The sequence below is a fragment of the Carassius gibelio genome, chromosome A1 (genome assembly GCF_023724105.1).
Source record: "Carassius gibelio isolate Cgi1373 ecotype wild population from Czech Republic chromosome A1, carGib1.2-hapl.c, whole genome shotgun sequence".
In the NCBI taxonomy this organism is placed as follows: domain Eukaryota; kingdom Metazoa; phylum Chordata; class Actinopteri; order Cypriniformes; family Cyprinidae; genus Carassius; species Carassius gibelio.
In genome coordinates this window covers 20027944-20041411 of record NC_068371.1, presented here as the reverse complement: position 1 = coordinate 20041411, position 13468 = coordinate 20027944, and the positions used below count along the sequence as shown (strand labels likewise).

The window sequence follows — 13468 nt, the reverse complement described above, 5'->3', positions numbered from 1 at the left end:
AAATAAAAAATAATGGTAGTTATTAAGATTGATATGGTTTGGAATTGGTAAAATGTGCTTAGAAAAAAATCACAATAAAACAATGTTTTAATGTTTAAGTTTGGAATATTAACTGACATGAATGAATGCTATATAAATATTGTTCATGTTAACATAATGTTTATAAATGAAATCTTATTGTAAAGTGTTACTAAAGTTATATATATATATATATATATATATATATATATATATATATATATATATATATATATATATATATATATATATATATATATATATATTGTTCTGTGAATGTGATTTTAAAGTCTAGATGATTCGGATTAACCCTTTAACTGCCATATCCCTTAAAACCTCACTGCCAGAGGGCTATTGTGAATGCATGTGCCCGCTGGGCACAGTTTACCTGATGCCACCGGGGTGGCGATGGCATTGGTGGCTTGAGCCCACCATCGCTGCTTGCAGCTATATTTTGTTATTATTATTATTATTATTTATTATTATTATTTTTCTTCAAGGTTTCGGGGGCTTTTGGGGCCCTTAACATGCTTAAAAAGTCTTGAAAATTGGCACACACATTGGAACCTGCGGCCATTAGGGCCGGGCAGAGACTGATACACGGGCGTGGCACAGGGGCTCTACAGCGCCCCCTGGAATGCTGAGGGCCATATATCATACATACTTGCACGTAGACGCACAAAACTCGGTACACATATAGAACTCATCAATACAAACAACTTTCGAATTGCATATCATAGGCTCCGCCCAACAGGAAGTTGGCTATTTGGGGTTTATTATTCATATTTGTCGTCAAAGTTGTGGGGGCTTTTGGGGTCCTTAACATACTCAAAAACTCTTGAAAGTTTGCGCACACTTTGGAATCTGTGGCCTTAAGGAGCCTGCAGAGGCTGGGACCTGGGCGTGGCACAGGGGCTCTACAGCGCCCCCTGGAACACAGTCATAAATGTTGATGTATAGCTCACACATACTTGCACATATTAATATGAAACTCAGTACACATTTAGATCTCATCGTGCCGAACAACTTGCGTATTGCATATTATAGGCTCCGCCCAACAGGAAGTCAGCTATTTAGAGTTATGTAAAAAGCATATGCTCTGGAATTTGAAATACTTGTCATAGGTTTTTTACTCGATTGCCGCCAAACTCGGTCAACATGATCTCAAGACAATGGGGATGAAAAATTGCCAGGGGATTTTTGATATCTCAAACGGTTTGCTCGTGGCGAGGCGTTGAAATTATGGCGAGAAATGAGAAACAGGAAGTGTCTAATACCATCCACATACATTTCCTGATTTTAATCAAACTTCATCAGATTATTCATTGTATGATGTCGATCGCATATATGTGACTATTAGGAGTCAAAGTTATAGCGCCACCAACTGGCAGCAGGAAGTGTGTCATTTTCAAAATGCTTTGTATTCAGCATCTTATTTTTACTCGATTTGCTTCAAACTTCATCAGAATAATGTTAAAACACAGCCGATATAAATCTGCTGGGGGGATATTGATATCTAAAAATATTGTTGCCGTGGCAACATGTCAAACTTGAATACTTCTCAGGTGATTTTAAGGCATATAACATACTTAGAATTTCATGAAATTCAGAACACATATCAGTATTTATGATAACTAGACACTGGCAAAAATTCATAAGAGGGCGTGGAAGAGGCACTCTATAGCGCCACCTTTTGTCAAAAGTGGGGGGGTTAGTTTTAGCTACAGACACCAAACTCGGTACAAAAATTGTTCTTATCAAGACGGACAACTTTCTAATTCACAGTCATCAGCTACGATCAACAGGAAGTCAGCTATTTTGATTTGAATGTGGATTTTTTTTTACATTTAGCTGTGAATTAATGCATACTGCTCAGAGGAGAGTAACACTATACACACCAAACTTTGTCTACATGATGCCAAAACATTTTAAACAACTTAAATTGCCAAAGGATTTTGGATAGCTTGAACGGTTTTGTCGTGGTGATTTTTTTAAAAGACAGTAAAAATGGAATTATTAATTGTCCTGCATTTTTAAATTCCAAACACTTCAAAACCTTTTTTCATACAAAAAAAAAGTCATTCTGAGTAAATATGGATAGTTTCACGTCTTTACAACACTGTATGGATAACAGAAAATTAAAAAACTGTCAGACATCTCATCTCACTCTGTCCCTCTGTTTGAGTATTATGTGCTGAGACTTACATTGTCTGAGAGAAAATGCGCCCCTACAGGTTCAATTCCTTAAAGGGAAATTCGACTGAAAGGGAGGAGACTCTCTTTTAGTTTCATTTTTAAATCGGTTAAAATACAAAATAATACTTGGATTTAATTCACACTGACAAGCTAAACCAACATATATGATTATTACCGGGTCAGGGCTCATTAATAATTGATGTGTGGTCAGTGATACGTGAGAAACACGAGAGATGAATCACGCTCTGAGCAGGAGCGTGTGGAATGACGAGCTCAGAAAAACGAGTTTATTTTTGTTTTATAGCTTTAACAAATAAAATATTAAAGCGATATCACACAATTCACCAATTAGAACACACCAAGAGCTAAATTCAGATGTTTTTGAACTGTTTGTGTGAAAATGAAATATTCGCGGCTGCCTATCTGAAATCACCGCCTCCGATCAGAGCTTACAGTGTCACAAGTTCAAAACAAACGAATTTATTCTTGTGTAAGAGCTTTTTCAAATAAAATATTGCCATAAATGCACACAATACACCCATTATAACACAAGAGCTAAATGCAGGTGTTTGTGACCCGTTTAAGTGTGCAAGACTACTTGAAAACGCGACTGGCAGAATAACATATCTCTTGAGCTGCAGGATTCCGCCTTTCGTCGTACGAACGAACACATCACGGACAAGATTATTTCAAAATACATAATTGCTTGGCGAATATAAACGAAAACAGCCACGTGAACATAAACTGTTGAGAAATAAATCTGAAGTGGATCTACTGGATTTTAATATTAAGTGACCGCATATACCAGCTGCTTCTGTCTTCAATTTTAATCTATATAAAAAATTAAACTCATTCATCTTGGCTGCTTTTTTAATATGTGTACGTATTTATTTATTATTTTGCTCTAACAAGACTTAATCTATATTTAATTAAATCAATTACATTTTATTTTACATTTGATTTGTCCATTTCGGCATCTAAACGCCTAAAAACCTAAAACATGCTCTATTATACTATTGTTAGCAATTTCTTTATCGTCCAATTTATCTGGTGTACACTTTTATTTTCATAATAAACTTGTTTGTTAGATTATACACAGTTACAGTGGTCTATAATAAATATTAACAGGTTTTATTCAAGCTGTTTAGAATGATTGCCGTAGGCTAATTTTTTAAAATGTAAATCCAAAAAAAAAAAAAAAAAAAAGTTTAAATAAATAAAAAACATTGGAAAAGAATAACTGTTGTACTTTTTTATACATTTTGTATAATTTTATAGTTTATGCATTATAGTTATAAAAACAAATAAATTTAGCCACTCACATAGAAATCTTAGGCCTTATCCTTTTATGACAGTTTTAGGGATTTTTAAAAATCCTAAAAAACCTTATTTGTGCTGCAAATAATAATTTCAAATTAATTTGATACTGACCTCTGACATCCTGTGACATGATATTTATTTGAATTTACATAATCTCATGGATGTAACAGTAAATCTGTTCAGCTCACAGATCAAGACTAAGCTGTAATGCAAGCAGAACTTTCACAAATGCTTGTAGGTCAATAAAATCATTACAAAACACTTACAAATCATTTAAGGGATTTGATAACACTGTAAAATAATGTCTAATTTGTAAACATTAGCAAATGCATTGATAACACTTTATAATAACTGCACTCATTAGTAAATAGTCAGTTCATTCTTTATAAAGCCTTGTCCCAATATTAATAGTCAGTAGTAAGCAGTTTATAAATACAGCTATAAATAGCTTGTTCTTGGTTTATAAGCACATTTATTAAAAAGGAGAGTAAAGGGTCAGTTATCTTCCTATGAAAAATAAATAAAATAAAAATAAACAAACAACAACACAGATTGATACAGAACTCAGAAATGTTATTGTGGATTTATGATAAACTCAGCCTGTAAATGAATTAATTCTCCTCCAAGAAGACACAAGTAGTTCACACCAAACTGTTTTAACATGAAGCCATATACTGAAGATGTTAAATTGCGAATGGGTTTAGGATACCTTAAATGGTGTGGCCATAGCGATTTATTAAAGTAACATAAAAAAATACAATAGTTATTTTACTATATCTTTGAAATGTTTAATTCCAACTATTCATAATTTTTTATATACGTAGAAGTCATCATTTGAAGGAAGCACAGTAAGTTTCATAGCTTTATCACTTTCAAGAGCCAGCATAAAATTTAAACTATCATAACTTATAAATCAAGCTTGCAATTCTTAGTACCTATAATGGCCACCAGAGGGAGCTATAGGATTACTTTTAAATAATTATTGTAGAAACGAGTATGATTTAAATCATTCATAGAAATCTTTCAAAAAAAAAATGAATTGTATATATTTTACTGATAAAATGGCCCTCACTTAATTAGAATAACAAGCTGAAGTATTTTGAACTGTATATTAAGAATAATTCTTTATAGGCTTTATGGACAGATAACGTTTTGAGTGACTCTTGAAGGTTCAGCACCACATCCTCTTTTACCACTGTTTAAAGAATTAATCTTACAGAATAGGTGTGAATGAATTTTGGATAGCTTGAATGGTTTTGCCGTGATGATTTTTTGAAATAATAGTAAAAAAGGAACCAGTAAATGTCTTTTTATTTTTTTAAAGTGCAGCTTCTAAACACTTAAAAAAAAAAAATGTACACATAGAAGACCAGTCATTCTGAGGCATATTTCCTCAGAATGACTGGTCTCATGACCATAGTTTCATGACTATACAACACTGTATGGATGATAGAAAATTAAAAAAAACTATCATACATCTGATGTCACTCAGTCCCACTGTCACTGTGGGTAATGTGTGTGTGTGTGTGTGTGTGTTAAGTGAATTAGGTGTGAAACTATCAGGGTGCATTTAGTCTCCAGCGCCAACATTTTACAGAACTGCCACTTTCCTGGAGTCTCCAGAATTACTCGGTGTCAGGCTCTGAGAGACTTAAGATTCCAAAAAATGATTTAATTAGAATACCTTGAAGTATTGTGAAATACTATATATTAAGTCTTTATATATAGGCTTTATGAACAGATTAGAGTGACTCGTGAAGGACCAGCACCACCTCCTCTTGTTCGATGGTTTGAGGAATATATCTTCCAGAATCCAGGATTAAGATTTAGGAGCTCATTTTTATTCCACCTCCTTTCCTGAAAAGTCTGTCTTGCAGAATTGACTAAAAATTAATCTTCACATTAATTACTAATTATTTTGCAATTCTTTTTGTCAGTTCTTCTTGACCTGCTTTTTTCTTCTTCTTTTCTGACCTCATGACCCAGTCAGTATTTTTTGTACAATGGTCAAGTCTTAACTTATCCATTTCTGTATTGCATTTGTGTTTGATATTTCTCATGGGTATTTCATAATTTTCGACCTTACAGTTTGAGTTAAAAGTCTATTTTAGCGCATTTCATCTGTAAAAGAAAACATGCCTAATAATTCTGCACACATGAATATAAGGAGTTTTTCTCTTCCAGCTTTCCTGGACTATTGTATAGCACTCATAAATGATTAAATAAAAAATAATGGTAGTTATTAAGATTTATATGGTTAGGAATTGGTAAAATGTGCTTGGAAAAAAATCACAATAAAACAATGTTTTAATGTTTAAGTTTGGAATATTAACTGACGTTAATGAATGCTATATAAATATTGTTCATGTTAACATAATGTTTATGAATGGAATCTTATTGTAAAGTGTTACTAAAGTTATACATATATATTGTTCTGTGAATGTGATTTTAAAGTCTAGATGATTCGGATTAACCCTTTAACTGCCATATCCTTTAAAACCTCACTGCCAGAGGGATATTGTGAATGCATGTGCCCGCTGGGCACAGTTTACCTGATGCCACCGGGGTGGCGATGGCACTGGTGGCTTGAGCCCGCCATCGCTGCTTGCAGCTATATTTATTATTATTATTCTTCTTCTCCAAAATGAATCGCATTTTTGAGGGCCTAAACATGCTCGAAAAGTCATGAAACTTTGCACACACCTCAGAACTGGCGAAAATTTACATCTGATATGGGTTTCAGAAGTGGGTGTGGCAAAATGGCTCAACAGCGCCACCTATACACGTTCAACGGTGTGCGCCTCGAGCTATGTTTCATGTACATGTATGAAAATCGGTATACACATGTAACTCTCCAATACCTACAAAAAAGTCTCTTGGAGCAAAATCCGAAACCCAACAGGAAGTCGGTTATTACTAATATTATGAGCAAATTTTGTGTCATTTTTGTCATTTCCATGCGTTGTATTTTAACGAACTCCTCCTAGAGATTCATTCAGATCAACACCAAATTTGGTATGCCTAATCTGAAGGCCTTTGCGATGTTAAATTGCTTTTGAGTTTTCGTTAATGGGCGTGTCCGTGGCGGCCTGGCGAATTTCGATGATTCGCCATGAAACAGGAAGTTGCTATAACTCAGACATACAATGACCAATCTGCCCCAAACTTCACATGTTTGATGAGACTCCTGACCTGAACAGATTGACATGCCCATATTCAGTTATAGTCATAGCGCCACCTATTGGCAACAGGAAGTGACATATTTTACACTGCGATGAACTACTCCTAGAAATTTTATGACATCAATGTATTTTTTGTGGTCAGTCTAATCTAAAGCCCTGTGCGATGTTAAGTTGTGAAGATCTTGAGTTTTCGTTAAAAGGCGTGTCCATGGCGCCGTCACGAAGTTCGATGTCTCGCCATGGGAATAAAAGATGTTATAACTCAGGCATAAAATGTCCGATCTTCCCCAAACTTCACATGTGTGATAAGAGTCCTGGCCTGAACACATCTGAAGGCCAAAATTCCATCAGGTGTGGCAAAATGGCTCGATAGCGCCACCTATACACTTTCAACAGAGTGCGCCTCGAGCTATGTTTCACGTACATGTACAAAAATTGGTACACACATGTAACACACCAATACCTACAAAAAAGTCTCTTGGTACGAAATCCGAATCCCAACAGGAAGTCGGTTATTTAGAATTTTCTCTGCAATATTGGCGTTGTTTTTGCCATTTTCAGGGGTTGTACTTTAACGAACTCCTCCTAGAGATTTATTCAGATCAACACCAAACCTGGTCAGTGTAATCTTAAGCCCTTTGCGATGTTAAATTGCGAAGATCTTTAGATTTCGTTAAAGGGCGTGTCCATGGTGGCCTGACAAATTTCGATGTTTCGCCATGAAAAAGGAAGTTGTTGTAACTCAGACATACAATGTCCAATCTGCCCCAAACTTCACATGTTAGATAAAACTTCTGCCCTTAACAGATCTACATGCCCACATTCAGTTATAGTCATAGCGCCACCTATTGGCAACAGGAAGTGACATGTTTTACAATGCGACAAACTACTCCTATAATTTTTTTGAGATTAACATATATTTTGTGGTCAGTCTAATCTAAAGGCCTGTGCAATGTTAACTTTTGGAGATCTTGAGTTTTTGTTAAAGGGCGTTTCCATGGCGACATGACAAAATTTGATGTCTTGCCACAGCAAGAGAAGTTGTTGTAACTCAAGCATAAAATGTTCAATCTTCCCCAAACTTCACATGTTCGATAAGAGTCCTGGCCTGAACACATCTGAAGGCCAATATTCCATTATAATGATAGCGCCACCTGCTGGCAACGGTAAGATTGGCACATATATGGGATATACTTTGATATATTCCACTTATATTTAGGACATTAAATGCATATTTCTCAACGTTCACCTTTTTACTAAAGCAACACGATGGCGGTGAGCCCGGGTGCGAGGGCCCGTTCATCGCTGCTTGCAGCTTTAATTATTATTATTATTCTTCCGCTTCTCCAAAATGAATCGCATTTTCGAGGACTTAAACATGCTCAAAAAGTCATGAAACTTTGCACACGCGTAAAACCAGGTGAAAATTTTCGTCTGATATAGGATTCAGAAGAGGGTGTGGCAAAATGGCTCGACAGCGCCACCTATACGAAGAAAATCAACAGCCTTCGAGCTATGTTTCACGTACATGCACGAAAATTGGCACACATATGTAACACACCAATACCTACAAAAAAGACTCTTGGAGCAAAATTCTAAAACCAACAGGAAGTCGGTTATTTGTAATATTATGAGCAAATTTTGTGTAATTTTGGTCATTTCCATATGTTGTATTTTAACAAACTCCTCCTAGAGATTTCTTCAAATCAACACCAAATTTGGTATGCCTAATCTAAAGGCCTTTGCGATGTTAAATTGCGAAGATCTTGAGTTTTCGTTGAAGGGCGTGTCCGTGGCGGCCTGGCTAATTTCGATGATTCGCCATGAAAAATGAAGTTGCTATAACTCAGACATACAATGTCCAATCTGCCCCAAACTTCACATGTTTGATGAGACTCCGAACCTGAACAGATTGACATGCCCATATTCAGTTATAGTCATAGCGCCACCTATTGGCAACAGGAAGTGACATATTTTACGCTGCGACAAACTACTCCTAGAAATTTTATGACATCAGTGTCTTTTTTGTAGTCAGTCTAATCTAAAGGCCTGTGCGATGTTCAGTTGTGAAGATCTTGAGTTTTCGTTAAAAGGCTTGTTCATGGCGCCGTGACGAAGTTCAATGTCTCGCCATGGGAATAAAAGATGTTATAACTCAGGCATAAAATGTCCGATCTTCCCCAAACTTCACATGTGTGATAAGAGTCCTGGCCTGAACAGATCTGCAGGCCAATATTCCATCCGGTGTGGCAGTATGGCTCTATAGCGCCACCTATACACTTTCAAAGGAGTGCGCCTCGAGCTATGTTTCACGTACATGTCCAAAAATTGGTACACACATGTAACACTCCAATACCTACAAAAAAGTCTCTTGGTACGAAATCCGGATCCCAACAGGAAGTCGGTTATTTGGAATTTTCCCTTCAAAATTGGTGTTGTTTTTGCCATTTTCAGGGGTTGTATTTTAACGAACTCCTCCTAGAGATTTATTCAGATCAACACCAAACTTGGTCAGTGTAATCTAAAGCCCTTTGCGATAATAAATTGCGAAGGACTTGAGGTTTCGTTAAAGGGCGGGTCCATGGCGGCCTGACAAATTTCGATGTTTCGCCATGAAAAAGGAAGTTGCTGTAACTCAGACATACAATGTCCAATCTGCCCCAAACTTCACATGTTGGATAAGACTCTTGACCTGAACAGATCTACATGCCAATATTCAGTTATAGTCATAGCGCCACCTATTGGCAACAGGAAGTTACATATTTTACACTGCGACAAACTACTCCTAGAAATTTTATGACATCAATGTCTTTTTTGTGGTCAGTCTAATCTAAAGACCTGTGTGATGTTTAGTTGTGAAGATCTTGAGTTTTTGTTAAAAGGTGTGTCCATGGCGCTGTGATGAAGTTCGATGTCTCGCCATGGGAATAAAAGATGTTATAACTCAGGCATAAAATGTCCGATCTTCCCCAAACTTCACTTGTGTGATAAGGGTCCTGGCCTAAACAGATCTGAAGGCCAATATTCCATCGAATGTGGCAAAATGGCTCGATAGCGCCACCTATACACTTTCAACGGAGTGCGTATACACTTTAAACGGAGTGCGCCTCGAGCTATGTTTCACGTACATGTACAAAAATCGGTACACACATGTAACACACCAATATCTACGAAAAAGTCTCTTGGTACGAAATCCGAATCCCAACAGGAAGTCAGTTATTTCGAATTTTCTCTGCAAAATTAGTGTTGTTTTGGCCATTTTCAGGGGTTGGACTTTAACGAACTCCTCCTAGAGATTTATTCAGATCAACACCAAACTTGGTCAGTGTAATCTAAAGCCTTTTGCGATCTAAAATTGCGAAGATCTTGAGGTTTCGTTAAAGGGCGTGTCCATGGCGGCCTGACAAATTTCGATGTTTCGCCATGAAATAGGATGTTGTTGTAACTCAGGCATAAAATGTCCAATCCTCTCCAAACCTCACATGTTCGACAAAAGTCCTGCCCTGAACACATCTGAAGGCCAATATTCCACTATAATGATAGCGCCACCTGCTGGCAACAGGAAGATTGGCACATGTATGGAATAAACATTGATATATTCTACTTATATTTATGAGTTTAAACGCATATTTCTCACCGTTCACCTATTAACTAAAGCCACTCGCTGCCGGTGAGCCCGGGTGCGAGGGCCCGTTCATCGCTGCTTGCAGCTTTAATTAGGGCCCGAGCACCGATGGTGTGAGGACCCTCTTGGAATTGCTCCGTTTATTATTATTATTATTATTATTATTATTATTATTATTATTATTATTATTAGGGCCCGAGCACCGATGGTGTGAGGACCCTCTTGGAATTGCTCCGTTTATTATTATTATTATTATTATTATTATTATTATTATTCTTCTTCTCCAAAATGAATCGCATTTTTGAGGGCCTAAACATGCTCGAAAAGTCATGAAACTTTGCACACACCTCAGAACTGGCGAAAATTTACGTCTGATATGGGTTTCAGAAGTGGGTGTGGCAAAATGGCTCAACAGCGCCACCTATACACGTTCAACGGTGTGCGCCTCGAGCTACGTTTCATGTACATGTATGAAAATCGGTATACACATGTAACTCTCCAATACCTACAAAAAAGTCTCTTGGAGCAAAATCCGAAACCCAACAGGAAGTCGGTTATTACTAATATTATGAGCAAATTTTGTGTCATTTTTGTCATTTCCATGCGTTGTATTTTAACGAACTCCTCCTAGAGATTCATTCAGATCAACACCAAATTTAGTATGCCTAATCTGAAGGCCTTTGCGATGTTAAATTGCGAAGCTTTTGAGTTTTCGTTAATGGGCGTGTCCGTGGCGGCCTGGCGAATTTCGATGATTCGCCATGAAAAATGAAGTTGCTATAACTCAGACATACAATGACCAATCTGCCCCAAACTTCACATGTTTGATGAAACTCCTGACCTGAACAGATTGACATGCCCATATTCAATTATAGTCATAGCGCCACCTATTGGCAACGGGAAGTGACATATTTTACACTGCGATGAACTACTCCTAGAAATTTTATGACATCAATGTATTTTTTGTGGTCAGTCTAATCTAAAGCCCTGTGCGATGTTAAGTTGTGAAGATCTTGAGTTTTCGTTAAAAGGTGTGTCCATGGCGCCGTCACGAAGTTTGATGTCTCGCCATGGGAATAAAAGATCTTATAACTCAGGCATAAAATGTCCGATCTTCCCCAAACTTCACATGTGTGATAAGAGTCCTGGCCTGAACACATCTGAAGGCCAAAATTCCATCAGGTGTGGCAAAATGGCTCGATAGCGCCACCTATACACTTTCAACAGAGTGCGCCTCGAGCTATGTTTCACGTACATGTACAAAAATCGGTATACACATGTAACACACCAATAGCTACAAAAAAGTCTCTTGGTACGAAATCCGAATCCCAACATGAAGTCGGTTATTTAGAATTTTCTCTGCAAAATTTGCGTTGTTTTTGCTATTTTCAGGGGTTGTACTTTAACGAACTCCTCCTAGAGATTTATTCAGATCAACACCAAACCTTGTCAGTGTAATCTTAAGCCCTTTGCGATGTTAAATTGCGAAGATCTTTAGATTTCGTTAAAGGGTGTGTCCATGGCGGCCTGACAAATTTCGATGTTTCGCCATGAAAAAGGAAGTTGCTGTAACTCAGACATACAATGTCCAATCTGCCCCAAACTTCACATGTTAGATAAAACTTCTGCCCTTAACAGATCTCCATGCCCACATTCAGTTATAGTCATAGCGCCACCTATTGGCAACAGGAAGTGACATGTTTTACGCTGCGACAAACTACTCATATAATTTTTTTGAGATTAACATATATTTTGTGGTCAGTCTAATCTAAAGGCCTGTGCAATGTTAACTTTTGGAGATGTTGAGTTTTTGTTAAAGGGCGTTTCCATGGCGCCATGACAAAATTTGATGTCTTGTCCACAGCAAGAGAAGTTGTTGTAACTCAAGCATAAAATGTTCAATCTTCCCCAAACTTCACATGTTTGATAAGAGTCCTGGCCTGAACACATCTGAAGGCCAATATTCCATTATAATGATAGCGCCACCTGCTGGCAACGGTAAGATTGGCACATATATGGGATATACTTTGATATATTCCACTTATATTTAGGACATTAAATGCATATTTCTCAACGTTCACCTTTTTACTAAAGCCACACGATGGCGGTGAGCCCGGGTGCGAGGGCCCGTTCATCGCTGCTTGCAGCTTTAATTATTATTATTATTCTTCTTCTTCTTCTTCTCCCGAATGAATCGCATTTTTGAGGGCTTTAACATGCTCAAAAAGTCATGAAACTTTGCACACGCGTCAAACCTGGTGAAAATTTTCGTCTGATATAGGATTCAGAAGAGGGTGTGGCAAAATGGCTCGACAGCGCCACCTATACCAAGAAAATCAACAGCCTTCCAGCTATGTTTCACGTACATGCACGAAAATTGGCACACATATGTAACACACCAATACCTACAAAAAAGACTCTTGGAGCGAAATTCTAAACCCAACAGGAAGTCGGTTATTTTTAATATTATGAGCATATTTTGTGTAATTTTGGTCATTTCCATGTGTTGTACTTTAACGAACTCCTCCTAGAGAGTTCTTCAAATCAACACCAAATTTGGTGTACCTAATCTAAAGGCCTTTGCGATGTTAAATTGCGAAGATCTTGAGTTTTCGTTGAAGGGCGTGTCCGTGGCAGCCTGGCGAATTTCGATGATTCGCCATGAAAAATGAAGTTGCTATAACTCACACATACAATGTCCAATCTGCCCCAAACTTCACATGTTTAATGAGACTCCGAACCTGAACAGATTGACATGCCCATATTCAGTTATAGTCATAGCGCCACCTATTGGCAACAGGAAGTGACATATTTTACGCTGCGACGAACTACTCCTAGAAATTTTATGACATCAATGTCTTTTTTGTGGTCAGTCTAATCTAAAGACCTGTGCGATGTTCAGTTGTGAAGATCTTGAGTTTTCGTTAAAAGGCTTGTTCATGGCGCCGCGACGAAGTTCGATGTCTCGCCATGGGAATAAAAGATGTTATAACTCAGGCATAAAATGTCCGATCTTCCCCAAACTTCACATGTGTGATAAGAGTCCTGGCCTGAACAGATCTGCAGGCCAATATTCCAGCGGGTGTGGCAGAATGGCTCTAGAGCGCCACCTATACACATTCAACGG

General features: G+C 37.4%; 1 long non-coding RNA gene across 1 annotated transcript in view; it reads right to left on the bottom strand.

Moving 5' to 3' along the window:
- Positions 1–11633, bottom strand: part of LOC128017293 (uncharacterized) — a 148779-nt gene extending 137146 nt beyond the window's left edge. Inside the window, exon 1 of the long non-coding RNA XR_008184401.1 lies at positions 10361–11633. This is a non-coding gene — a long non-coding RNA (uncharacterized LOC128017293). The remainder of the gene's footprint in view (positions 1–10360) is intronic.
- Positions 11634–13468: the final 1835 nt, after the last annotated feature.